This window comes from Corvus brachyrhynchos, unplaced genomic scaffold (assembly GCF_000691975.1).
Source record: "Corvus brachyrhynchos isolate BGI_N302 unplaced genomic scaffold, ASM69197v1 scaffold12, whole genome shotgun sequence".
Lineage (NCBI taxonomy): Eukaryota > Metazoa > Chordata > Aves > Passeriformes > Corvidae > Corvus > Corvus brachyrhynchos.
Window position 1 is genome coordinate 93,818 of NW_008237885.1, and position 26,489 is coordinate 120,306.

Here is a 26,489-nt window from a genome sequence, read left to right on the forward strand (position 1 = left end):
GACGCTAGTGCCTGGCATCTCTGCAGGAGTCAGCCAGGTTGTAATGTTTGTATTGTACTGCACTATAAAAAACAATAAAAAGAAAATATAAAGGAAAAAGCCTTTTATCTCTAGCTTTATAGCTACAGCTATGGTCTAAATACTTGTATTCTCCCTCTGCATCTGAAATTTGGTTCCTCTTTTCTGTGCCATAGCCCTTTCTTTTAGATTTGCAGTTTGTGTTGCCTGTAGTAGGAGCCAACGATAGGCTCCTGCTCCCTACTGAGAATATCTTCATATTAAAATGTATAAATTCAACTCTTTAGAGGGAGAAAAAAGGACTAGTTTCCCTTCAATTATATTTAAAATACACAGTCACATGCACTAAGAAATATTTAAAAAAAATTTGTAATACAGAGAATCAGAGAAAAAAAAATTAATCATTCAGGAAACATCTTTCTTATGGAAAACATAAGCTTGACTACCCTTCCTTGGCAAGGACATCTACTGTTTGGGAGGATGTTCCTGCAGCGAATTCTCTAAAATACGGCGGTGCCATTCTGGCCACTCAGTGGGAGTGTGAGTGAGACGAACTCCAGCTCCAGAAGCTCCCATTTGGAGGACCCCATGCAGCTCCAGTGAGCCCCTTGGTTAGGCCTGGAAGCAGGAAAAGGGAAAAGCTTCTGGGGAAGCCATGGCTGCAGAATGGGCAGAGGGAAGCGGCTTTATGCTGCCCCATGATGGTGGCTGTAGCAGGACAAAGGCTGTAATAGAACCACAGTTCCCAGTGGTCCTAGATGGATTTATAGGAAGACATGGATTCATAGGAAGAGCCTTCAGTGACTGTTCACAGTTCTTCCTTATGAAGAGGATTTCCTAAACCTTTACCTAAACCTATTCCAGCCTTTATACTTGAAGGATGGGTATTCACCAGAAGAAGTGTGGCATGAAGGAAATGCCACTGAATGGGCTGTGGTTTGGAAAAGCCTGGCAGACCACAAAGAGCAGCAAACTGAGCTAGTGACTTAAAGTAGACCCACTGACTGCATACAGTCTGAGCATCTTTCCCCAAATGCATGAGAAAAGATCATCAGACAAACACAGAGAAATATGCGGATTTTGTAAATTTGCTTTGTGCAAATATTTAGTATACCCGGGGGCTGCAGAATCTATTTTGATTTTTTTTTTTGTTATCGACCGAGATTCTTGCAATTTCTTTTTCCACTATAGGTATCAGATGAAGGAAGAGGAAATTGCTCTATCCTGGCATCACTTTTTCATTTTAATTATTGTGATTTAAATTACCCCATCTACGGAAGTCCATAATATAGCTTTGACTACCCAGTAATAGAGGGTAGTTTTTCCGCACGGCTAGACTGGTATTTTCTAAGAAGGAGATCTGCTAGCTTGCCTACTTTCACAGCAGCAGTGCCATGGGCCGTAATGAGACAGGATTATTGTTGCAACTGCTCTTGAAGGCCTCTTTCCCCAGGCAGCCAAAGAATGACTGAGTAATGCAGGTGATGCATTTGCTGTAATGAGATGGACAAAACCCTGAAAACCACATCCAGAACAATCCCCCACATACTCATGCCTCTGGAGGAGGGTATGGAGAGGGGGTGAGAACGAAATCACTGATACTGGGAAAAAAAACAAATAAAAACTATTTATTTTAAATAAATAAATAAAGGCAAGGGGGTTCTAATGCCAATATGCCCTGCACAGTCATGCAGAAAAAACCAGAGTTTGATTTCTAATCCCAGCCTCTTGTTCTCTGGCTGGCAGGAAGCACGCATGGGGTGGAAGGAGGTGCCGTGCATCACTCAGCAGCAGCCCCTCTGGCTGCCTAATGAAAGGGGTTGACAGACTCTTATGGGAGACCCATCCAGCCTGCCTTGGCTGGAGGATGATGGCCTTGGCACAGAGCACCGCACCACAGGAGGGGATTTTTTCCCGGCTTTATAAACTACATCCTTGAGGCCCTGTGTCACTGCCAACTTCTTCTGCCCAGCGCAGAACTGTCTAGGACTCCCTCTGGGGCTCATCCGCCAGTTGGAGAAGCCGTTATTGAGAAACACAGGATACCCTCTCGCAGAGTGCACTGAGCTGGACCACCCTCGCTGAGCTTCCTGCACCTGCTGGCAGGGAGACTGAGCATCGGGACTGGGAACAGCCACAAGAATACTACCGCTGATAGAAGCAGAAATGTAAAGCAATTATTTATCTTGTGCTAGGAGTATGCAAGGTGGTGATTGTGCAGAGCCCTCTCTAAGTTAGAAATCGGCTCTATTCCCAGAGCACTGGTGCATCAAGGAAACTCTACTGACAGGCGCCTCAGAAATACGGAAAGGATTAGCACTCTGAATGCCAGGATGGTGTCACCAGTGTTGTGCTCATGTTAGCAGCCATGCTCTGACTCCCCCACCCTCTTCTGTCATGGGGGCAGCAGAAGGAAATGCTGTTATCTTTTCAGAGTCAAGCATTGACATTGACAGACACAACACAAATACTATTTTATAGATCTCCATGAAGCTTCAGGATTACAACGCAAACATTAACTTCCAGTCTTCCAAGGAGGGGTATTTTTGAACTTTTGCCTTGCTTTTCAAACTCCTGTACTGGGCAGCAGCCTGGGAGCACTGGTGACTGCTCTGGGGAGCAGTTCCTGGCAACTAAGGTCTCCTTTCCATCATGAGTACCTGCTGTGGTTTGGATCAGTCATTTCATTTCACAGCACATGGGGCTGCCCTCCGCTATGTGCCAGTTGCATCTGAAGCAAAGCAAGCAGTTAAGGATACTTCAGGCCTGTCTACCAGGATAAAACTCACCACAGGTTTGTTTCACTTATGTCTGGCCCTTCTGTTCTGATTAAATCCCATGACTTACTAGGCTTGCCTGATGCAGGCAGAGCCTGGGCACCCTGTTTTCCCTAACAAGGTGTCACACAAGCCCATGCAAGTACTGCTCATTCCCAAGACAAAGATTTTACCCCCAGACTGCAAGCACTGGCCACTGTCTGCGTCTGACCAACCAGTGGTGACTCTGCTAAACCTGCCAGAAAAGGGGCTGCTACCAAGTATTGTTTCTGTCAGAGAGTTGAAATTTTTGGCAGTGCCAGCCAGGAACAAATCTGAACCGAGGGGAAAGTACTTAAACTGCATACTGCATCATGAAACCTATTCAGAAGCCTACACAAAACCCAATCCAACCCAAACAACAATAAAGAGCTTTTTGGGAGGTCTTGGTATGACCTCATCATTGACCTGCTGATTCATCATTCAGTTAGGCAAAGGATTCATATGACACTAGTCTTCCCCAATCATGTGAGAAGGGTACCAAATAAAATGGACTCACTGGTGTGAAACATGAAATTATCCTCTCACATTTCATCTGTCAATTATTTCACATCAGCAGTCAAGGAAAACAGATGTAATGAACCCACTAAACCCAATTCCCTTGCTAAATATATTGGGGGAAGATCAGCAATGGTTGGATTTACACATAGTGTGAACTGAGTTCACTGGCCTGTTTTCCATGTTGGGCCACACCAGCCCAGCTGTACCCCACACCTTTGAGGGTCCAGGCAGCTGCCTGCTCCCAATACGTGACCCCTCACTGTACCATACCACGTCCAAAGGCAACTCAGAATAGAAGTGCAATGCCTTGATGTCACTCACTTGATAACCTGGGCATCTACCTCTCCCAGGGTACCAGTGCTCAAAAACCTATCTGTGCAGGAAAATAAAATAAGGACAATAAAATATCCAGGATAGGAGAAAATCACCACTGTGTCCAAGGTAGATCACAATGAACAGTGAAAGTGAGGACACTTCAAAAACACTGATGTTCCCCAAAACAATCCATATTTAAGAGACAGGTAGACACCCCACATTTTTCCATTGATTTTCTTCAAGTCTTTGCTCTTACCTTTGCCATCCTACCCACATCTCACTTCAGACTACCAAAGCCTAAACACCACTGGCTGCATCTCAGTGTAAGAAATACCCTGGCAATTGCACAGGTGAGATTAATATCACTGCAGACTGCTATTCAAAAATGTGTTACTATGACTTAAGGGAGAAGAAAAAAGAGAATTTTTTGTTTCTCATAATATGGTACACACAACCATTACATCTTGAGCTTTTACATATAACCTTTGCTGACATAAATACTAGAAATGGATGCTATTTGGTCAATGGAGCACTGCTGAAGCACGGGCAGTCACACAAGAGTGACGTTTCCCACCTAATTGCACAAACACGCCAACAAACCGCGGCACCTCGGTGGTCTGGTTCCTCACTGATATTTCAGTTGTTCAGCTGCCACAGCCACAGACGCAGCGAATTTTGAATTAAATACTACTGCTCGGTGATGCTGACACTCGCAGTCAAGCATATCTTGATGAAATTAGAGATGCAGAAAATATTTTTTGACAGAGTGCACAAGCAAAACAGTCAGAAGTGCAGCGAGTTCGGTGTGAATGACTCGTGCAGAGAGAGAGACCGGGGAGATGTTGAAAATTGGACTCTCTGATTTTGGCAGGAAGAGGCGAATTTTATTAGCAATCTATGCCGCAAACATAACTTTCCGACTATTAACAGTTTTTAGTTGCCAAAAGAAAAACACCATTTCTAATTGCTTCTCAGCTCTTACATTTTATAATGGAAAAAGAAAAAAGGAGGAGGCAAGCAAACTTACATCTCCATTATGCAAAATATCAGACCAGTGGAGAATACAGCAGCATTCCAGTTCAACAAAATCTTCACAAATATAAACACTTTACAACCTTCTGCCCAAACCTGTAATTCCATGACAAATTAGCACACACATATCAAAAATGTGCAGGAAAGTTTTGCAAAGTATCGTAGTCTATATAGGAATTGGTAAAATAAGATTGGTTATTCTTACTGTTGCTACCCCCTAGCATGCAGGGGGTAGCAAGAGTAAAGGTCCTAAAAGTCTAAGGCCATTTTGTTTCCTTGAAGAAACATGATTTTCCTTTGAAAATCATGAGTTTACCAGAATGGAAATTTTAAATTAATGAAAGAGACAACAGGATTAATTCTGACCTTCAAACCCCACCTGTTTCCCTGTATTTCTTCCTAGTCTAAGAAGGAAAATACAGCCTTTCTGGATCTGCAAGTACCGCTGTGATCCCTGAGCAGAGATAATAGCTATAAAATGATACTTTAATTGTCTTTCACTTAGAGATTTGGATGGGCTAAACGAGACTTTTAAAGTAGCATGTCTAAACTTCATTGAAAAGATCCTCAGCTTTTAAAAGGTCCTCAAAAGTTCACTAAGACACAGCTTGTGAAAATTAGTAGCTAGCTCCTTTGCAGACAAAGGCTGGCAAGCTCGACTGGGAAATACCCTTTAGTCAGAGCAGAGAGAGTAGCCCTTGGGGAAGGGCCCAGATGGACTTGGTTCCCATGGGCATCTACTTCGCCCAGACAGAAACACACAGCTTGCCACTGAAATCAAACCAGCTGTTCTCAAGCACAAGGCTGTGTAGCTAATAACTGCAAAGGTGTCTTTACCCAGTGCTCTGAACATCCTAGCTAAGGTGACCACACATGTGAGCTTTCCAGCTGCATAAAAAACCATTGACTAGATGCTCTATGAGGTGAGTGGGGACATCTCTTGCCCTGCATTGCCAGAACATGGACAGCATATGTACTAGCTTGCACAGGACAGGGTCTTGAAAATGAAATACAAATTCTCCTACATGACCCTACTGGAGCATGGATGTTGGAGAGAAGATAATGGAGAGCTGAGCAGTGCCTGGTGTGCAATGGTTTGGAATCCATGCTGATGACAAAGCTAAAGGAGCAACACTATGTCTGGGCACAAGGCAGGAGGGATGTGTTCCACAACGAGCTCCCTGGACTACAGCATGCCAGCTAAAACACAGACTGCCGATAGCCACACTTTCTCATTTGTCTCTGTGGCTGGGCACAGCCAAGCATGTGTCACCCTGAGACCTCTTGGGGCCCTGGATGTTGCCTGCAGCACTGCTATGTGATAGCCTTAGGTCATGCTACTCTCTTTCTCCTCCATGAAATACTCCCAGACCAGAGGGGCCATGCATTTCAGGTGACACAGATGAGCAGGAAGCACCCCACAGTCACAGGAGCCCCTGGTAGGACCCAGCCACAAGGGCAGACCTGATGTTCCTGTGACCAGCCACACTCAGGCCTAGCTCAGCTCCCATGTGCAATCTGGGTCCCCAGAGCGACCACAGAGGAGCAAGGGGATAGTGAAATGCAATCTTTCCTTCGTCCTTCTGTGAGACGGCAGAGTATGTCTGCATGTGTGTGCTTGCAGCTGGAAGCCATGCCTGGGAGATGCAGCAACCATGACAGCCCGAGCACGACGTGCCCCGCCAGGCGCCCGCTGGGCTCTGCACCCACCCCTACTGCTCGCCCCCTCGCAGCGCAACAATTTACCCTTGAATAAATTAGCAATAATTGGAAATCCACTTCACTGGACCTTACGCAGCATGACTAATGTGACTCACTTTTTAGCTCTGTTCCTTTTGTGTGACTACTCAGCAAAGAGGGTGCCTTAGAAAAGAGAAGAACCAGTAAACTTTATGCTATGGAAAAAGAAATTACAGTCTCTGAAGAGTGATATAAAGGTTTAATGGATGCTTTGGATGCACAAGAAGCAAGTGTGCTAAGAGTATTGTGGGACACAATGCTCCTACTGATGGCTTTTTTTGCCTTTGTATCCTTGTCTTTAACTTTTAGATGGTGCATGTTAATTTTGGTGGCATGGGGGCAAGGCTCAGAGAAGTACATCTCTGCAACAAAGACAATACAAATCTACAAACACAAATAATTTTGAGGAAAAACTCCGACTTGTGCTATTTACTAGCAGTGTTGCAAGGGCTGGGTGGGCTGACAGCTATCTGAATCTCGGCCTTTGTCTTTGCCTAGATCTCTTATGAGAATGTGGTTAAGCCATTTAAATCCCTCCTTAATGGAAAAAAAAAAAATATTAAAGGGTATTTAGAATGGTTAACACAGAGAAATTACAGCACAAAAATATAACATGCCAGAAATGTAACTTTTAAGAAGCAAAAGTGTAAACAGTGCTAATTCTGGAGTGTCACCTACATCCATTTTCTTTCATAACCCTATTCAAGCTCATTGTATCGAGCTAATTGCCAGGCTGTGTTTTTTCAAAAAAAATAAAATGAAGAGCGTTCAGCACATAAATGACTGTGTAAGCCCTGTAATATAGCACAGCTACAATATTCAAACAATTTGGCAAACTCTGAGCACTCACAATAACTTGCAACCTGGTATATGAAGTAAGAATCGTGAATTACAATACAGAATTTGCGACATAATCAGTGTGGGTTTATTAATGTTATACGCAAGTGCCATGTTTAAATATTTATATTTTGGTACCTGCCAACAGGTATTTTCCATTCTAGGGGGAGTACTTTTCTCTTGATTTATGCATGTAATTCCTACTACATGAAGCCCAGATATGCATACAGAAGGAGAGAGAAATGCATCCCTGTAGCTATACTTTTTTCTAAGACATTAGTGAGACAAGTGTTTCACAATTTCTGTGCATGATCCTTAAGCAGAAATTGTGGTGCATGAAACAATCCCAATTTCCAAGGAAAAAATTATACCCTTTCATTCTCATAGCAGCATGTAACTAAGGTTTAGATGAGTGAACAGATGCATGCAAAAATCAGCCATGAGAATGGAAAACATTCATTTTCACAATCTGCTAAATCTGCTAGGTATGCATGAAACGAAGCCAAAGAGATCTCCAGCAGAACGCAATGTCACAGTCTTGGCACAATGGGGACCTTTCTCAGATGCTGCTTGTGCCAGCACTGGCACTTTTACTGTACAGCTGTGTTAGAGATCACTGAAATACACTGGAATCTCAAAGAGTTAATAATACAACTGCTATTAAAACATATTCTCTCCACTTGACACTTTTTCATGAAATTAGATGTGATTTTTTCCTTATTATAGCAGCTACTCCTTTACAAGAACTAACAAGTTCAATAGTGAGATTTTCCAAGTGTGATTGTCTCTGCAACAATACAAGTCCCTTATCAAACCCTCTCAATGAAAAACTGGTGTTGTCTTCACAGCACTTACATGACCCTAGTTTAGTGACCTCATGCAATGCTGAAAAAAACCTCAAATTTTATATGATTTTTTAATATTACTGTTATGCTCAGCTAGAGAAGAAATGAACATATAATTAGACTGAGTAGATTAGATTGAACTAAAGAGCATAGTCAAATCTTCTCTTAAATAGTAGTTTCTCAGAAATAAGGCTTCTGACTTTTCAAGGGTGAATTACATGTCTTATTCTGTTGAAATGTAGATCTTATCAATTTAACTTCACAGCTGGTGCCTGGCCTTCAAAAGCCTGACTCTCTAGAGCCCAGAGAAAGCAACTGCACCACCCTTTTTCATTTTAGCATGTTAAAAACAAGGGCCATGGGCAAGAAACGATACATGGAAAAGAAGGAAGGGAGGAGACTCTTTCCTTGAGCGGCAGGCTTCGTCTGACAGCTCCTTTGTGCCTCCTCTTGGTGTGGGAGTCTCAGGTCCTCCCATTCTTAAAGAAGGTACCTTTAATGTCTTTTTCCCTAAATGCCATTACTTGGAAGCTCTTGGTTTTAGCAGCACCTTCAGGATGAAGACCTTTTTTGGAAGTGATAGGGAGAGGTTTTCTGCAGAGGTAGCATTTTTTTCTGGTCTCTTGACGGAATTCTTTCTTTTTGGAAATCTGGCTGCTTCACACAGAAGAGGAATTTCATAGCTTATCTTTTGGGATCTTGGATCAATTTTAATGGCAAAAAGCATTAAAGGAACTTGTCACATGGCTTCTGGAACCACATGGAGAGGCAAGGATGTCTCCACCCTCCAAGGCTGCCACTCAAGCCCTTGCATATATATTTCTTGGCAAAACCCACATTTATATACTCACTCGATTTCCAGAACAGGGTGAAAACCAGATGCCCTTCTTTGCACCATGCAGCTTACTCCCTGGGATGTCTACATGAAAGATACTGTGATGATGGGGTTTATTTTAAGGAGGTGGTTGATTGGTAGCCTACAGTGTTGCCCTTTTCATGCCACACTCTGGAGGAAAAAAAAAAAAAAAAACTATGAAAGGAGGTGCACTTGTGCCAAGGCACTCTATGAAGTATACCTTCCCTCTGATCTATGACCTGGAATCAGTCCCCAGAGGCAGGGAGGTAGATGCTGCCAGGATGGCCCTTGGACTGCTTACAAAACTCAGCTGGAGTCCTGACATGAGGAGGAGGAAAATGAAAGGAGTAGTTTAGAAAAAAATACTTTTGTTTAGGCCAGATCTGTGACCTGTAAAGCTGCCTCAAAAGGGATACACAGCCTCTATACTTCCTTCAGAGGCTCCATCAAAAGGAATGCCTGGAATCTGCAGCTCCGTGCAGTATAATGTTTCACTGAGTACTCCTTCCTCTTTGTTAAGCTCCAGAAGCGTGCATTACAATTTTGTACCTTCTTCAATGACTTGTCCTTTTCTGAGGTATCTCTCTTTCTTCCCATTTAAAAAATTTCCAGGGAAATTTCCACCAGAAGAATGGACAAATCATTTGTCTAAGTCAGATGTAACATCAGCATCCACTTCTCTGGCTTGTTCTATAATTGGCAATAATGATTTTTAACAGTGCTTTGGGGAATGAGTACTCTGTATTTAGGGAATCCAAGCAAAGACTGCAAGTTTTTCAATATTGTGATGAAAAGATGGTGCCTTTCCTACTGTGGTAAATGGAGTGCAAACCCATGCTTTGGGATGCTATGTCATGGGTTACAGAGATGCTTTCCCATAAGTGAAAAACATGTAATTCCCATTCAGTGACAGCCTGGTGCAGCCACTTGGGAAAAAAGTGACAACAAATAAAACCTGGAACTAGTTCACTGTGGTTACTGCAAAGCAAGCTCTTTACTGAACGTGCTGTGAGGCTACCTTGGCAGGCCTATAGGTTGCTTCCACAAGACTGACAAATGCTGGGGAACCCATTTGCATGGTTCGATGAGTCCATAGGAGAGACGATGGTGTGCAACCTCGGCAAGCGTTGAAAGCACGAGTCAAGCAAACGTGTAAAGTGCCAAAAGGGAACCAGCAGAACATTACACTTGTATGAAATGGGAGTAATCTCATTACCAGAGGTGATAACCATTGCACCCCTGATGGAAATGCATAATTACTGAAAACAGCTAATCAACTGCAAGAGCAGCAGGGTAGCCAGAAGCTCCTATCTAAACCATCTACTGTGCTTAACCCAGTTGAACTACTCCTCCTCCTCCATCACCTTCTACAAAGGGATCAGTAAAACATGCTGCGCATACAGACCCTCACATGTGGGTCAGCCCAGCTGAGTGATACAGTGCTTTGAATTTTTACTTGCAAATAAAACATATATCAGTGGAGTCTCCATCTTAATTCTACAAGATGCTCAAGCATGCCATACTTGCAGCTGTTCATTTCATAGCTACATCTGTAGATGAACAGAATTTGGAATAACAGCGTAACACCCGACTTCTGTTGAAAAAAAAGGTGACAGCAAGCTTCTTGCCTTTAATCTCTGACTTTGAAAAATCTTGCCTTTAATTTACTAACAATATATATGGCTATGGACAGTAAGAGGTGGTAATTCTCAGGCTAATGGTAAGGTAAGTTGAACTGTTAACGGGATCTGAGGCCAGCTACAGGCGTCCTCCAGTGTGTTTAATTAAAACAAGTCTGTCTACAGCAAAGGCAGTGGGGCCATGAACTTCCATGCTCCCTAGGTCCAGGTGACAAAAACTGAGGAGATCTGAGGGGTCTGGGGCCAGATACAGGATATACTGATTGTCTACGGCCAGATATGTCTATATTATGTGTATACAGCAATATATATTATACAGACATTGTGCGCCAATGCATGTTACTCTACAGAGGGAGCATGTGCAGCACTGGGAGCAGGACTTGCCTCAGGTGAGCACTGGTCAAGATGTTACTTTCTGACTGTGCTAAACTGAATAACTAGCCACTCAGTTTATTTAACATGGTCAGAAAGTACATATACAAATGCATATACACACATATATGTAAATATGTGCATGCATACACATTGGGAACACTTGCTCAGCCTCACTGATGATGGCGCTGGTACTAACCGGCTGCTGGATTCAGCAGCTTCCAGCACACTGCTTTTTAATTTTTCTAATCCTTGCAGTCTGTCTCCAGGCACTTCCAACAAAGGGAGGAATTGGCTTGAATTGTTTATCGCACTGCAACAGGTGAGGGAAGAGTACAGAGGGAGGGAAAAATTAGCTGTTGGCAGTTTAAGTAAACGATATAATTTTCCAGTTACAACTAGAAAAGTGGTAAAAGCTGTATGAATTGTTTGAAGGTCTTTAAACAGGAAGAGCTGCTCATGGAGCTGGCAGGCTATTAGAAACATGTGTAAATGAAAATTTCCCAGGTAGTATAGCAACGGTAGCAGTTCCATGTCTGTTGAGGATCTGATTTCTTGATTATGTTAGTAAACTAGGAATAGAACCACACAGGGACACATACACTGTGATGCTTGAAAAAAAAAAGCCATAGACCAAAATGTACAAGCTGTCCCTGGAGCACAGATATAAATCCAGGTCTGTGTTTTCTTAGGTTCATGTCCTGATCACTGAGCTAGAAAGTCAGCTTCAGGCCTAGATTTGGTCTGTGGCCCAGTTAATATCTGCTTATTTAAAGCAAGGTGGAGGATGTCTCTACCACATGGGTGTGTACATACAGATGGACCAGAGTTTTATTTAGCAAGCAGGGTGCTGCTGTCGTCACTCCAGATAAGGACAAATAGGCCTGTGCTCCTGGGCTTCCTGGACAAATTTTCTAACCACTAGGAAAATCATGCAATCACACGTCTAATTGAGGAAGGAAAGGGACCTCAGGAGACTACCTCATCCATCTGCCTCCTCAAAGCAGGGTAAACTACCACTGTATACCAGGCTCATAACGCCCTCACCCAGCCAGGGCTAGGATACCCCCATGGAGCAAGGACAGACCAGTGCTCTGGACAACCTCTTCCAGTGTCTGACCAGCTGCACGGGAAAGACTTTATTCCCTTTGCCTCCAGTCAGCATCTCTCTTCAGGCAGGCTGTGGTGGTTGATTCCAGCCGGCCTTTGACCTTCATTCTGTGCTTACATGCCCAGGTAATATTTCTCTATTCCTCCTTGGTAGCCCATTCCTGCATTCATTTCCTGTATGCTTCCTTTTTGTGTTTGAGTTAAATCAAGAGTTCCCTGTTCAGCAAGCTGGCCTTCTGCCATGTCTGCCTGTTCTTCCACCCTTCAGATGATTTTTTTTCATTTTGTGCAGATTGTCACTGAAGTCTGACTAGCCCTTATGAGCTCCCTTGCCTTCAAGGGAAGCTTAATGTGGCATTAGTTCTGTCTACCAGATGAAGTCTTGTGTCCTTGCCTTCCTCGCTGCCTTCAGGATCATAAACTCCAACATCTGACAGCTCCTGCAGTCAAAACTGCTATTGACTGACAGTTCATTTTCATTCAGGATTCCAGCAAAGCATCTCCCCTAGTTAGTTGCTCAGCATTTGCACCAAAAATTTGTCTTCCTTGCATTCCAGAAATCTGGATTTCTTGTGACCCATCACGTGCTACTCTCAGTAGATTCCAGCATGGTTGAAGTTCTCCATGAGAGTCAGAAAGAGTTTGAAATACTTCCTTCAGTTGTTTAAAGAAATATTTGTCCACAGTCTCTCCTTGATCAGTCACCATCAAGACATTCCCATGTTCTGGCTTCCCCTCTGACCCTGATCCATCAGCTTTCAGTAAGCCTTTTACCCATGCCATCATGGACATGACCATTATTTCCTCTTTCCTATCCTAGCCATTTTTAAATAAAAAGGCCATGGCTTATGTGCTTTGCATGTGTCTCTTGTCAGAGTCTGCTAGGCAAATTTCGATTGCTTAAGGGCCTCAGACAGAAGATACATATCTGATAACCTTGGCATGAAAGAGATAACAAGCTACCAGAAGAGGACAGAAACATTGTTGAGTAGGCACAAAAGCAGACTTTCAAGCACTTAAGAGCGCATTCAGGGATTACCAGTGTGGCTGGGAATAGCACTCTTGAATGCATGTGTCTAAAGTCAACTCAAGGTAACTATATCATGTTCCAGTGCTAAGGATGCTTCAAAATACCTGAAACTGTGCAGCTGTATGATGAAGTAAGAACAAAGTCTATTGTTCACTATATCTATTGATTCTAGCTGGGTAAAGAAGAAGACAGGACAGAACAAGCTTCAGTCATGATTTCATGATAATTACTCAGCACTGGTGAAGCAGCTCCTGAAATACAATCTCCAGCTTTGGCCACTTACTTCAGGAGAGGTGTTGAGAGACTGTGGAGGGCAGTCAAGATGTGAGAAAGCTTTTGACACTGCTGCATAAAGCAACTTCAAGGGAAATGTGCTAATGTGACAAATGATCCCAAATGGAAGTTCTAGTTTCCCCTGCCAGATACATTCACCAGTAAAACACAAAAAAGCCACAATTCTATAAATGCTCTGCTTGACTCAAGGAATTGGGTTTGATAGCCATGGGAGATTTACTACACATACAAAGTTTACTAAGCACTTGTGGAGTTCAGCGTGTAAGAAAGCCACTTGTCTGGCTGACAAGGTGGGAACTTCCTGTGTGTAACTTGCCCATTTAAAAGGTAGTACAAGCTCTCTTTTCTTGAAGAGTGAGAGTAAAAAAAGGGCCTATAGGAAGCCCATGTGAAATCCCAGGCAAGACTTCATTGAGCTGAGAGGCTGCTGCTTTGTTCCACTGCTCCTCAGCAGCACCTCATTTGCTTCATCAGCATTTCCTCACACTCTGTCTTCCACTTACCAACTTCTGGACCACATTGGAAAAGAGCCTCCTTAGCTCCAGCTCCAGGGGACACAACCAGCTTACAGATGTTGCCTCTGCCATTATCTGGGCTTCCTGCCGCTACCCATTAAATATGCACAACGTAAATTATTATGATTATTATTATTATATTTTTTTACCTTAGTTGGCTTGCCAAGAATATATGGCTTTGAAAGGTGAGACTTGTGGCTCTGTTCACTGCTAGTAGCACTATGAAATCCCAGAGATTCCACTGAAAAAAAAAAAGGGGAGGTCTCAGAGAGCCCTTGCTTATGACAAAGAGCTTCTGCTCTTCCTGCAGGAAACATCATCCCCATGAAGGCATGAGCCATGCAATGTTCTGTTATGTAGCACTGCACCTCAATGAAGAGGAGGATGTAGGAAGAGGTGATGTCTGATGACCAGGAATGGGAATTGCTGTCAGAGGCTAGAAGCCAGTTGCTCTTTCTGCTAGTTTCTGTCAATTCATATCAAGCACTACTCAGAGGTTTCTCAGTGCATGAATCACCTCCAGCTACAAAATAGAGCATATGTGTGCAGGGCTGCTTGTAATAGCCTCAAGCACTGAAAACCACAACCCACCTTCACATTTCTGGACATTTCTTTTTCTCCTCAGCACTTCCACTGTACCTCATGGATGATAAGCAAATTTGACAACATGAAGCCAGATTCTGAGGTCAGGTGCTCTGGCTGGCAATGCTCAGGTGATGCTGCTGCTGTTTTTCACATGTTGGCCGTTAATGAGCTTCTACAAAGCCTCTACTCCAGAAAAACACATGCTCAGATACAAGAGTGTTGGGTGGCAGAGCCAAACATCCTTCATCCCTCCCTCCCCATTCGATGACCTCTTTCACAGTCAGGCAGCAGCCAGTCACAGCAGGCATAGGATCATGTGGAGGAAGGGTCTTCAGCTCAGTAAGCCCATTTCCCCCTAGCATCTCCATCTCTCTCTTCCAGAGACTGAAGGCAGATGATGAGTATCCAGTCAGGTGATGTGGTTGCAGCTCTCTGGTCATGTAACAGTCTCATTCCACATAATCTTTCTTTATTTCTCATCTGACAGCTGCTTCCGTGTGAAAAATGAAGAGCTAAGCCTATTGACACAAGCTGAGGAGATAGACAAACATTTTAAAAACAACCTGTCTTACAGGCCAAATCTGTATACCTTCCAACTCAGCAAACCTGGAAACAAAATGCCATAGCATTGCTCATTACTTAAGGGGGAAGGAAAGATAGATCCTTTATCAAGGACCATGTGCTTCTGGAAGACATCAAGTTCATGTCCTTCCTGATGTGAGAAATCACAGGTACATTCTACTCCTATTTCTCTGAACATTCTCAGCACCTCAGAGGGCTGTGGCAATGGCTAAAAGATACGTGTGTGCTTTAAAGCACCAGGCTTACAGACTGTTGCATATGGAAATAATAATAAAAAACACATTTGGAGGACAGATTTTTGAAAAAGAGCCACAACAGAGGGCAAACAACTATTTCCCATTCCTATTAGGGTTCACTATCTTTGGTGCAAAATGCACACAACAGAGTATAAATCTTGGTCTTGTTGATGCCAAATGATCTGAGTTTTCCCACTGAAAAAACGGTTCCAAGGTTCTTCCTCATGGCACTGACTTCAGAGGAGGATAGATAGTTTGGCAACTTAGATATTTCATGCTCTCATTTGTAATTATTGAAATTCTCTATTTGATAAGTAGGAAGAAATTTATGAGACAAGATGGAAACCAAAAGAAGTTATCATAAAATCTGTACTGGATCAAAACCACTGAATACTATGTTGCAAAATCTAGAAGAAATTGTTTGTCATGTTATTGTGACTGGTAAGTTTATTAAGTGGATTCTTCTTAACTCTCCACACAGAAAAGTACTAATTTCATTATTTCAATGCTGCAACTTTGATGAAGTAAAGCCTCAGATTCTAACCACAGAGCTTTAAAAATAATTTACAGGAGATGTATACTTCACAAGTTTAAGTAATAAAAGTTTTGTTCTGCAACTGTGGTGTGGACAAAGATTTTTTAATTGAAATATGACATGGTATATACCCTTACAGCTAATCAGTCTATCGATGCTTAGAATAAGGTATTGCAGGACAAGCAAGTTCAGTGTCCCGCTCATCCCCTGTACCACTGCCTGTGGCAACTGTCCCATAACTGCTCTTCAAAGGACGTAAGGAGACCTTAATCAGGGTCTCTGTGGATGGGCCTTTCAGTAAAGGGATGAGTGCTTCTTGAGCACTGCTGCCAGTCTTTGGCTCCTACAGCTGGAATGCAGAGACAGCCCCTCAGGACAGGAGAAGGCCTCGGTGGCTATCCCATGCTCATTTGGGTAACTGGGAATTAGTCACAAGGCATGTATAAGTCAATGTGTGGGATAATATATGAATTATCAATTGTGTTATCTCTTCCTACTCAGTGTATTTCCTTTGTATTTGAGGCAGAACATGACCACTCCCAGATTTCACCTCATGAATATTTCACTCCATTTTTCCTTCCTGCACTATTTGTGCCATTTATCTTGTCCTATATTCACTTTCTTTTTTCCCCTACTTTTGGGAAAAGCATCTAATATCCCTGTAGCATTAGTTTTTCTTTGTTAATGTCAAAAAATGTTAATCCGTGAAGACTTGCTTCCTAGATAATGTTAATTCAGCTGCCAGTTTTATAATAGGATTATGCTTTCCAGGATTTAAAAATCCCACTTGTTAGCTACAAAACAGACTTCTACTAACAGCTATAAAATCTAATTTAATCCCTATTGGCATTAACTAAATAGCTGAGGTATAATTTCTGTCTAGCTGCACTTAACACCCTGCTATTGCCATAAATATATAAAATTCCCTTTGAAGTTATAAAAGAAACTGTTTGGTAGGATAAACAGGGTCTCGTGAGTCCAATCATATGTTATCTCCAAGGCATAACAAATGTTGTTTACATATTGTAAAGATTTTGTGGACAGCATATTTAAATAGATTCATCCATGTTTACATGTATTAATTTGCCCTTTTTCTCAAGAAAATGCATACTAAATTATGATCTGTAAATATTCCATTTAAAAATAATTGGTTAATGAGTGGAAGATTGGGTCTGTGAGAAATCAAAGCTTAAAATGTAACCAAATAACTTGACAAAGCTGGAAGAAAATACCAATTTGTTCAACATATCCCCTTTTAATGCACAATTGTATTGTGAAACCTTAGAAGATAAAGTTATCTTGAGTCTGGCATAGGAGCAGCTATTTTGAGGCAATCCACTAAGGGGCTAACAAGTAACAAGTAAGGAGGAAAGAATAAGCAAGCCATGGTTTATAATCATCCTAAAATGAACAGCCAGGATCTTTATAACCATTTTCTCCCAAATGAGGAACAACACAAGGATTTATGGTCTTCTGGAGCTCAGTGATCAAAATAAAGAAAAGTATTTAAAATTATTTTCTCCCAATCTTGAAATAACTGGTAAGTACATTGTTCTGGAGAGGGTAGCCCTACTGCACTGCAGTGAAAGAAGGATACCAAAAGAGCCATTACAGCGATCCACAGTAGGCAGCATTATGTTATGCAGGAGTTAAAGCAGCAATCTCAGAGCAACCAAGCTGCCTTAAAGATAGAAATTGTTAGTCAAACTCAGAAAACACCAGAATTTCATTTATACTTTCAAAAAGATGCAAAGTGCTGATCAGACTCCACCATCAGCTTATCACTTCCCTTATTGATAGACAAAAAGGCAGTTCACATTGTGATATTATAGCCAAAAAGAAAGATGAACAACCTCAGCAAAGTAGCTGACATTAACATCCAAATCTATAGCAGGCTGGATTTGCAGATGTGTGCAGTTGTTTTTGGAGAGTTGCTCAATATACTTTGGACAGTACATTTAGATGTGCTAACAACTGCACATGCTCCATACAGATACAAAAACCGCTGCCAAAATAGCAACTTTCAAATGCAGCTGGATGTTTTGACTTGCCCATAATGAAGAATAAATTTGGCAAGTTTTTCATTTCTTTGAAAAAGAATTTCTTGCTTGGAAGCCCAGACTCTGGGTATGGCAATGTGTAACCTAGGGACGCATTATTAGCTGTCATGCCCCTGGAGCCTACTGCATACTATGTAGCCAGGAGAGCTGGACAGGTTTAGATGGGAATAAGCAAATGCATGTAGTTTCTAGTGTTCCACCCCTGTTTATCATAGCTTTTATGACAGGGACTAGAAAAATCCCAAGACTTGCATATTGTGTCCTATCCTGTATGGGACTGCACATTAGATTCATGGATCTGGATGCCCTCCATGATCAGTAAGCCAGAGATTTTGGGTATCAGCTTGTTCCATGAAAGAGTATTCTTTTGGTGTATAAAGCACAGCTTAATATACAGTCTTTCACAATTCGGAGAAGAAAGTAATTCACAGAATATGTAAAAACCAGGGCTTTAAGAAATCATAATCCATGTGTTTTGTCTTCTGTTGAACAGAGATAAATTGCTCCACTCTAAGTTAAAGGGATGTCATGGCATGGGTTTAGTTCATGGTGGAAATAAAAGGCTGGTTTTAGACAGTTCTACACTTATTTTGCAACTAGCACAGTTCACATGCCTTCAATTCAATATATGGTGGTGTATAGGGGGAAGAAACTCAAACTCCCTAAGGGCTTAATTCTGAGTTACTAATTTAGACACAAATGTCCTTAATTCATTGTGAAATGCTATTTGAATAAGGACAGCAGAATCCACAGCACCATCAGCATTGTGGACTCCTGGTCATACAATGGAAGGAAATGAGGCTTTTGCACAGGTACTGGTGGTTTAGTTACCACCACTGAGTGCTAGGATCCTTTTATCTGGTTTCTAGAAAAAGATATAGATGTTAAATATCATACATTCAGCTGACACCTGCCAAGCTTCCCAAGCCTAACTGTGACCACACACGTCCTCACCTTCATCTGCAACTTCATCTTCACCTTCATCTGCAATGTATATGGTTATGCTGTTTCTCCACCTGACATCAAAAATTCTTTTCTCTTGCCCAGCATCTCACCACATTTCCTTGTTTTGCTACCTAATAACACTACAAAACCCCAAGTGAACAGGTAGTGTTCAAACAGTTTGGTAAAATAAACCACAGATTTTCCCATAATCTTCTGAGTATCTCTGAGTTTCTTTCTCCTCCTCAGTGGGACAGGTCCAGCTTTGATGGCACCAATGCATTGGGAAAAGTACCATGCATTTCCACCTTTCCTCCTCTACCTATCTTGTCCAAATCAGATCACAGGACCACTATACCACTGTGACCAAAGAGATACCTTGTAGACAAGGTTACCAAAGAGGGCAAGGGCTGTATTCTCTATGTGTCCTACCACTTTCTGGTCCATGTCTTTGTTAATGGGGTCTGTGGATTTCCTCAGTCTTCACTTGCCGCTCTGTTTTGGAAGCATGGGCCTTGCAATGAGGAAGGATAAGCAGGGTGGACTACTGGTTAGGAGCACAATGGAATCTTAGGTTCAAGACTAGGTTTTAAGATTAATTGCAATAGAAACCTGGATACACAAACACATTCCAACGCCTGCTCACTGCCAACAAAAAAAAGCAAAGGAGGCCTGGAGCAAATGGTGTTAAATGCTGTGACTGCAGTAGGGGCAGTACCTTTATGTTTTCTTCACCCCTGGTGCCATTGCAGCCCTGACAACACAACACAACACAACAAAACACAACAAAACACAACAAAACACAACAAAACACAACACAACGCAATGCAACACAACACAACACATGGCTTTGCATACAAAAAAAAGTGCCCAAATTTGATCCTACAGATTGTTTCTCAGCTACCATGTGAACTGAACTTTTTAATATTAGCTTGATTTTCTGTAGCACACTTGAAACAACATCTTCCTTCAAACTAAGAGCTAGATGCTCCATGGAGGAGCCAGGTCCTTCCTGCTACAAGAACAGATGAAATATTGAAAATTGGTCCAGAAATGTGTAGCAACACATTCTAGTCCTGCAGTTAGCCTTCAGTACCGAGGTGTGCTGATGTGCCTGCAGACAGTAAGCTACACATGAAGAACTGAACTACTGTGACTTACAAGTCCTACAAATATTAACTTTATGTTTTAAAATATTTTCCCAGGTCTATTAATGTATTCCTGTCTTCAATCCCTGTTAATATTGAGCCAAGACATTTTCCATAAGTTGCTAGCCACCATTCTGTCAGCAGTAATAGTTATGTCAGTACATGTCCAAGTCAAACTTAATTGGATACATCTGAATCAGTGGAAAAGAAATAACTGGCAATTCAAAGGTTCTGCTCGAAAAGAAACATGCATTACTGAGCTCATTAAGAAGAAAATTGCTGAATATTGCGATCTCCTTATGAATCCTCAAATCTTTATGTAAGGAAGATGATTGGCTTGTAGAGTAAAACAATAGGAACAAAAACTTTTATTGTCACAGTCAGTACTCAGGAGTGGCAGTTCTTCCAGGACCATGGTGGGATTAATGAGGAAATGAAAACACTTTACAACTTTCATAAAAATGTATATTCATCAGAACTCTTCAAGGATCAAAAAGGCCTTGCAGAGTTTCACTGTACAGTTCAGCTTCCCTACAATAAACCAGAGAGACTTCTGGACTCCCCAATTCCTACAGAAGAAATTTCCCATGCTACTCAGACTTTTAATAATGGCAAGCCACTGGGGAAAGCAGCATTCCCATTTTAATTTTGTGCATCTTTTGAAGAGAAGTCACCCTACTATGCGCCTGTGTACATTTAATCATTCTCTACACACTTTATCAGCAAGCCTTCTCCCTGTAGGAGGAATACAATTAGGTACAGTACTAATTTATTATAAATAAAGCAAAGACCTGGTAAAATAACCTAGTTATCAATGTTTCATGCAACTGTGCCTATGAAGTACTAGCTAACAGCTTCACTATGAGCCTAGAGAAATACCTGCAGCATTGATAAATCCTAACCAACACGGCTTTATTAAAAAAAAAAAAAGAAATTATCATCATATAATACAGGAAAACTGTTGGTTTTAATTGAAGTAACTAGAGATTTATGAAAACCAACTGGAGCTTTCTTCCACTAATACTAAAAATGCGTCAATAAGATCAATAAGGAAATGCATCTCAACAAATAAGGCCTTGATTTTTTTTTTTGTATACCATGCTGACCCATTTTATGTATTTATCTCCACCCCCGAATTTAGTTGAAGTGTTGTTTTATATGCAAGAGCCTCTTCTCATCAATGATAGGAATAAAAAGGTCAGAAGGTCTCAGATTAAGGGAAAAATGGTAGGCAAGGATGCCCTCTCTCTGGCGTGCTGTTTGTTCTGACCCCAGGATCAGATCACTAGAGAGATGGAGGAGGCATTCTCACAGGGAGAAATCTCCATAAAATCAGCATGTTTGCAGATGATCTGCTCTTAACTGTAATGAACTCAGACTTATCTCTTACATATGTGTTATTCATAATGGAACACTTTGAAAAGTGGTTGGGCTTTAATACTATTTTTTGAAACAGTCAATTCAAAAGAATGAACTGATTTTTCCCTCTTCCATGATACAGCACAATGGTCTTTTAAGTGGCTCCAAGATATCAGGTAGGAACACATTTATGCTATGATTCTAAGAGGACATGCTGCACATTAGCAAAATAGGTCCTTCCCTATACCTCCTCTTAACACAACCAAACTTCCCCTCACTGCTGAGGAAAGTGGGGAGAACAGGAGAGGTTCAGGAGCCACCACTTCCCCTCTTGAGGAAGGGACAGGGGAAAGCACAGAGCTGAGGCTTCCTCTTCCCCAGCTTCTCTTGCTCAAGTGCTGGAGGAGAGGGCAACTTTTTTTCTAAAAGAGACAAAGAGATATAATGATGATTCACATTAAATAGGGCTTAGGAGCTTAAACTCTAATCAGTCTGACATAATTTTACAGTGCAGCCCTGAATATCAATAATTTTTTATTGGGTGAATGAGGTCTATATAGTTCCTGAGGAACAACAATAAAATTTCCTATTTCCAAGTGTTTTATGTTAGAGGAGTGCACAGACGTTTCTCAGCCATATGTACACTCCAAGGGATTGCTTTTACACCTCTGATACAAAAAAAACCATGAGCAGAGGGAACACGGGGCTTTGTTTTGATTCTTAATTATAACACTGGCGTTCCCCATGGAAAGAAAAGGCCAAATCCTCGCACTTTCAAAATTTGCCTGAGAGAATTTTCAAAGGTCATCTTTGGCAGGAGGGACTGTGCCCTGCCTGGCCTGATGGTACACTAAAGGGAGCTGCAGAGCATACCGTATAACCCAGTTCTTCAAAACCACCCTGCAGACCACAAACAAGATAAAGCCACGAATAGCATTGGTTTGGAGGCATCAAAATCCTTCAAAACTCTTGCCAAGGATTGAGAAAGATATATAAACACTACAGTAGCAACCCCAACTGTTCTCTTGCTAGGCTGACCTGGCAGCTAACACCTCCTGGATGCTCTGAAGAACAGCATGACCAAGACAGGAACCTGCTGGAATAAATGCAGGTCTAGAAAACTCTCTTGTAAGGGTGGTAACCTTGCATAACCCATGGGAACAAACTACAAAATCTCAGCTCACTATGCCCCTGGAAAATGAACGCACTGACATGGAAATATTCCTTACTCCAACAGGAAGAGAAAACTTTTCCACCTGATAATAGGTCCACCTGACCTACAAGCACAGTGAGTAATGCAGCTCTAGAGAGGAAAGCTATAGCAGGGACTGCTGGCTTGGCTGAGAGCCCTTGAGACAGCTCAGCTCCTACACAGAGATCTTTCAATTTCATAAGATGCAATTCAGCTTGCTGGCTTTTTATGAATCATACAAGCATATCAATGCAGCCATTTTAAAAACGTTTTTATTTCTTACAATCAAAATGAAGGCATATTCAGACCTTTTCCTGTGAAGAGCTGAAATAGATATAGGCTATTTTTGTCTCTAAGAGTGTGATACATTTGTGACATATCAACACTGCAATCTGTATTATTTCTAATTTTATATTTTTAGAATTTTTATTTGAACTGTTCACTTTAAAATATCACCAAGCCTGTAATTCTGAGTGATATCTTTAAAATGTATAACAACACTTGAGAAACTTTACATATACATCAGTGGTGAAGAAATCCTATCTTCATCTCTGAATAGTATCTCAGTGAAGGTAACTTCCCTTTACTACTATTCAATTCTTCCCACAACCAAAACTTAAATTTCTGTTGTAGAAATTCCCTATGTCTTACAGAGTCAGAAACCTGGAGAGGCAGCTTACAATCTACATCATGTGACACTATGCATTTGAACCTCTAAAAACAGCATGTGGATCCCCAACCAGGATTTGAGAACAGCATGACTTGTAGGGTATGTTCAGCAAGACTAAAGCTACCTTTGTAAAAGAAATCTTCCACAACACCAGCATATTTCCTATCACCTTTCCTATTCTGAATTTTTGAAGACCTCCTACCTCTCTGTCTGGTACCAAAGGTGTCGCAAAAGCCCCTGTGCTGCTCATACCAGGATCAGGTCTAACCCTACTTTCAGGGTTAGTACTCAGCACACTATAACTTTGCTTTTTAGCCATTTCTTCCCACTGGTTGTCCTCAAAAAATTCCCTGAAAAATTGTCTCCTTGTGAATGCTGTGAGGTTTCTTCTGTTTTTCTGATTCAGTCAAAATACCAGCTAGAAAATAAGATTGAAAAGAAGGAGAAGGAGATGACACCTGAAGTTGTGGCCAGGGCTGTAACTCTTGAAGGTAAGAAATGCAGGCACTGAAATGGTAAGGAGATTATGGTATGGCTATGGGTTCCCCTCTTCTGGTGCTCTCTGTGAGCCATTAGAAAACATAATCGTGAGGGTAAGGCACAGGGGAGAAAATATTTCAAAACTTTATTGAGAGAAAATATTGCATAGAAAATAGTTAAATATTTTTATTTTATGCCTGCAGCTTCAAAAGCTGCTACTGCAACCAAATGAAGTTTTGAAAATGTTAGCAGTTTCAGTAATAAGAAGCTCATCCTCCTTGTTTCCTTCTGAATGAGCAACCAAATAGAGCTGCTGACATTCCAGATTATTGATCCCCCAAATTTTAACTTAAACCTAATATAAACCACACAGTGGCTTGTTAAAATAGACCCATTAGATGTGGTTCAAACTTGCTGCTTGGACTTGATGCAAATGAAAATCTGTAGAGAGGTAAGTTTTGCCTAAGGCACTGCGAACCTTCAGTCAGGTCCTGGTTTTCCCCAAATTCAACATTTCTGCAGCAGTTTGAAGGAAGTCCATAAGTAGCATTTTAAGTAATATAAGACACAGCAATAAATAGTCAAATTCATCAGTACTATCTAAGAATAATGAATAAAGGACAGGCTCAGTGTTGCTGTTTCCTAGAGGACTTTTTTTCTCCCTCAATTTGAAATGACCCATTTGCAATGGGCCACTGAACACTGTACTTCAATGCATGTTCTTGACATATCTTTCACACAAAGTCCCCAAACACCTCATAAACATTAATAAACAAAGCTGCAAGAGCAATAATAATTTCAGCTTCACATTCATAGAACCTAAGACTCAAAATCTTCCTGAGTATCTGTGGCAGATCTAAAAATGAAATTCAAACTTCTGATCACTTTGAATTAGGCTTCTCTACTAAATCATGCAATCACACAGTCTAATTCAGGTTGGAAGAGATCTCAGGAGACCACCTCATCCATCTGCCTCCTCAAAGCAGCACTAACTACTGTTCTACACCAGGCTGATCACAGCTTCATCCAGCCAAGGCTTGAATACCCTCAGGGAGGGAGGATACACCACCAAGGGACAATCTCTTCCAGTTTCAGACCACCTGCATGGGCAAGACATTTTTCCCTTGTCTCCAGTCAGCATCTCCCCTCATGCAACCTGTGCCCAGTTTTTTTCCTTGCCCCATTTCTGAGCTCCTCTGAGAAGAGTCTGGCTCTGCACCATTCAGCTGCCCTCAGGAAGCAAAGTCTCCATCAAGACCCAACTCAGTCATCTCATCTGTGGGTTGAACAAACTCAGCTCCTCAGCCTCTCCTCCTGTGCCATGACCAGCCTGATGGCCCTTCTGGGCTCCTTTCTTGTCCTGGGATCCACAGCTTGGCACGGGCACTCCAGAAAGAGACTGTCAAATTCAAGTGGAGGGGAAAGACCTGTTCCCTGACCTGCTGGGTGCAGCTGTGCCAGCGCAGCTCTGGGGGTGGTTGGCCACCTTTGCTGCAAGCACACACCACTGACCCTGTGCAGCTTGTTGTACAACAGCACCAGGGCCTTTTTGGCAGAGGTGCCTTTCTCCAGGCTTCAGGAACATTCCCTAGCCTTGACCTTTCAGTGATGACAGACAGCAGCTTCATGATGACACAAGACAACTCCATGAGAGGCCTCCAGTGTGTCCTATCTGGTCCCATAGACCAGCTTATTTTAAAAGACCCTAATTCGATGCTCCTCTACTGTGGCTGCTCCCTCCCTCCCCCAAGTTTTGCTTCTAGGCCTGAGACTGAGCAGACTGACAGTAAAGCCTGAAGTGTCATGGAGCAGTGCATCCATTTGACTGGTTTTCCTTCTCATTTTCACTGCTGATACACTTGTAGCAGCCATTCTTGCTGTCCTGCTCATCCCTCACCAGTGTTGATTCCAGACAAGCTCTGAACTTCCTCACTGTGCTCTTACAAGCCTGGACCACACTTTTGTGTTGCTTCTTGGTAGCTTATCCCCACTTCTACCTCCTGTCTGCTTTCTGTTTGCATTTAAGCTCAGGCAGGGGCTCATCTGTCATCTCAAGTTTCTATTACCAATTTTCCCCCTAATTTCTTTGAAATCTTATACCCAGTGGCACAACTTCACTTCAATAGAGGTAGAATTTTACCACCCTTGAGAAATTACTACTGTCTACTTTGTCATCTTGATCACAAAATTTTGTTTTTCTGTCATTGTTTATTACAAATAAATGCTTATGCTATAAATTATTTGATATAATTAAGCTGCACCTAAAAATATTTCAGTTTGGTACACAACTACACAACTACAATCTTGTATAATCTTACAGCAGCAGCCTCTGAAATATGATGAAACAATACTAATTCACCATGACAGGAGATACAATCTTAGTCTTTCAACACAGAATTTTAGCAACTGAGAAATGCTTTCCAATCATCTTCAGCAGCTCACAGGAACATCCAGCAGTGCTATTTTCACTTTTCCAAATTAAAATAGGTACATGCAAACTCTGTAAAGTTTTTCCTTTCCAACATACCTGTAAAGAGCTGAAAGTTAAAGAGAGCACTATCAAAGAGAACCCTTCTGGAAAGCATTAACTCAGAAAAAAAAGGAAAGAATAAAATTTGATCTGCATTTTTGAAAGGACATGGGAAAATTTTCAAGTCTGTTTTCCTAACTTTCTGGACAAGACATTTATACTCAAACCATAAACACTGCTTGCTGTAGTTTGAAGCACTGAGACAGAGTTAGGAAAATAAACAAATATGAAAATGATGTGACAGCAGAG

At 41.8% G+C, this 26,489-nt stretch overlaps 1 protein-coding gene across 1 annotated transcript in view; it reads right to left on the reverse strand.

Moving 5' to 3' along the window:
- Nucleotides 1–26,489, reverse strand: part of CLYBL (citrate lyase beta like) — an 80,529-nt gene that overhangs the window by 52,992 nt on the left and 1,048 nt on the right. The window lies entirely within an intron of this gene.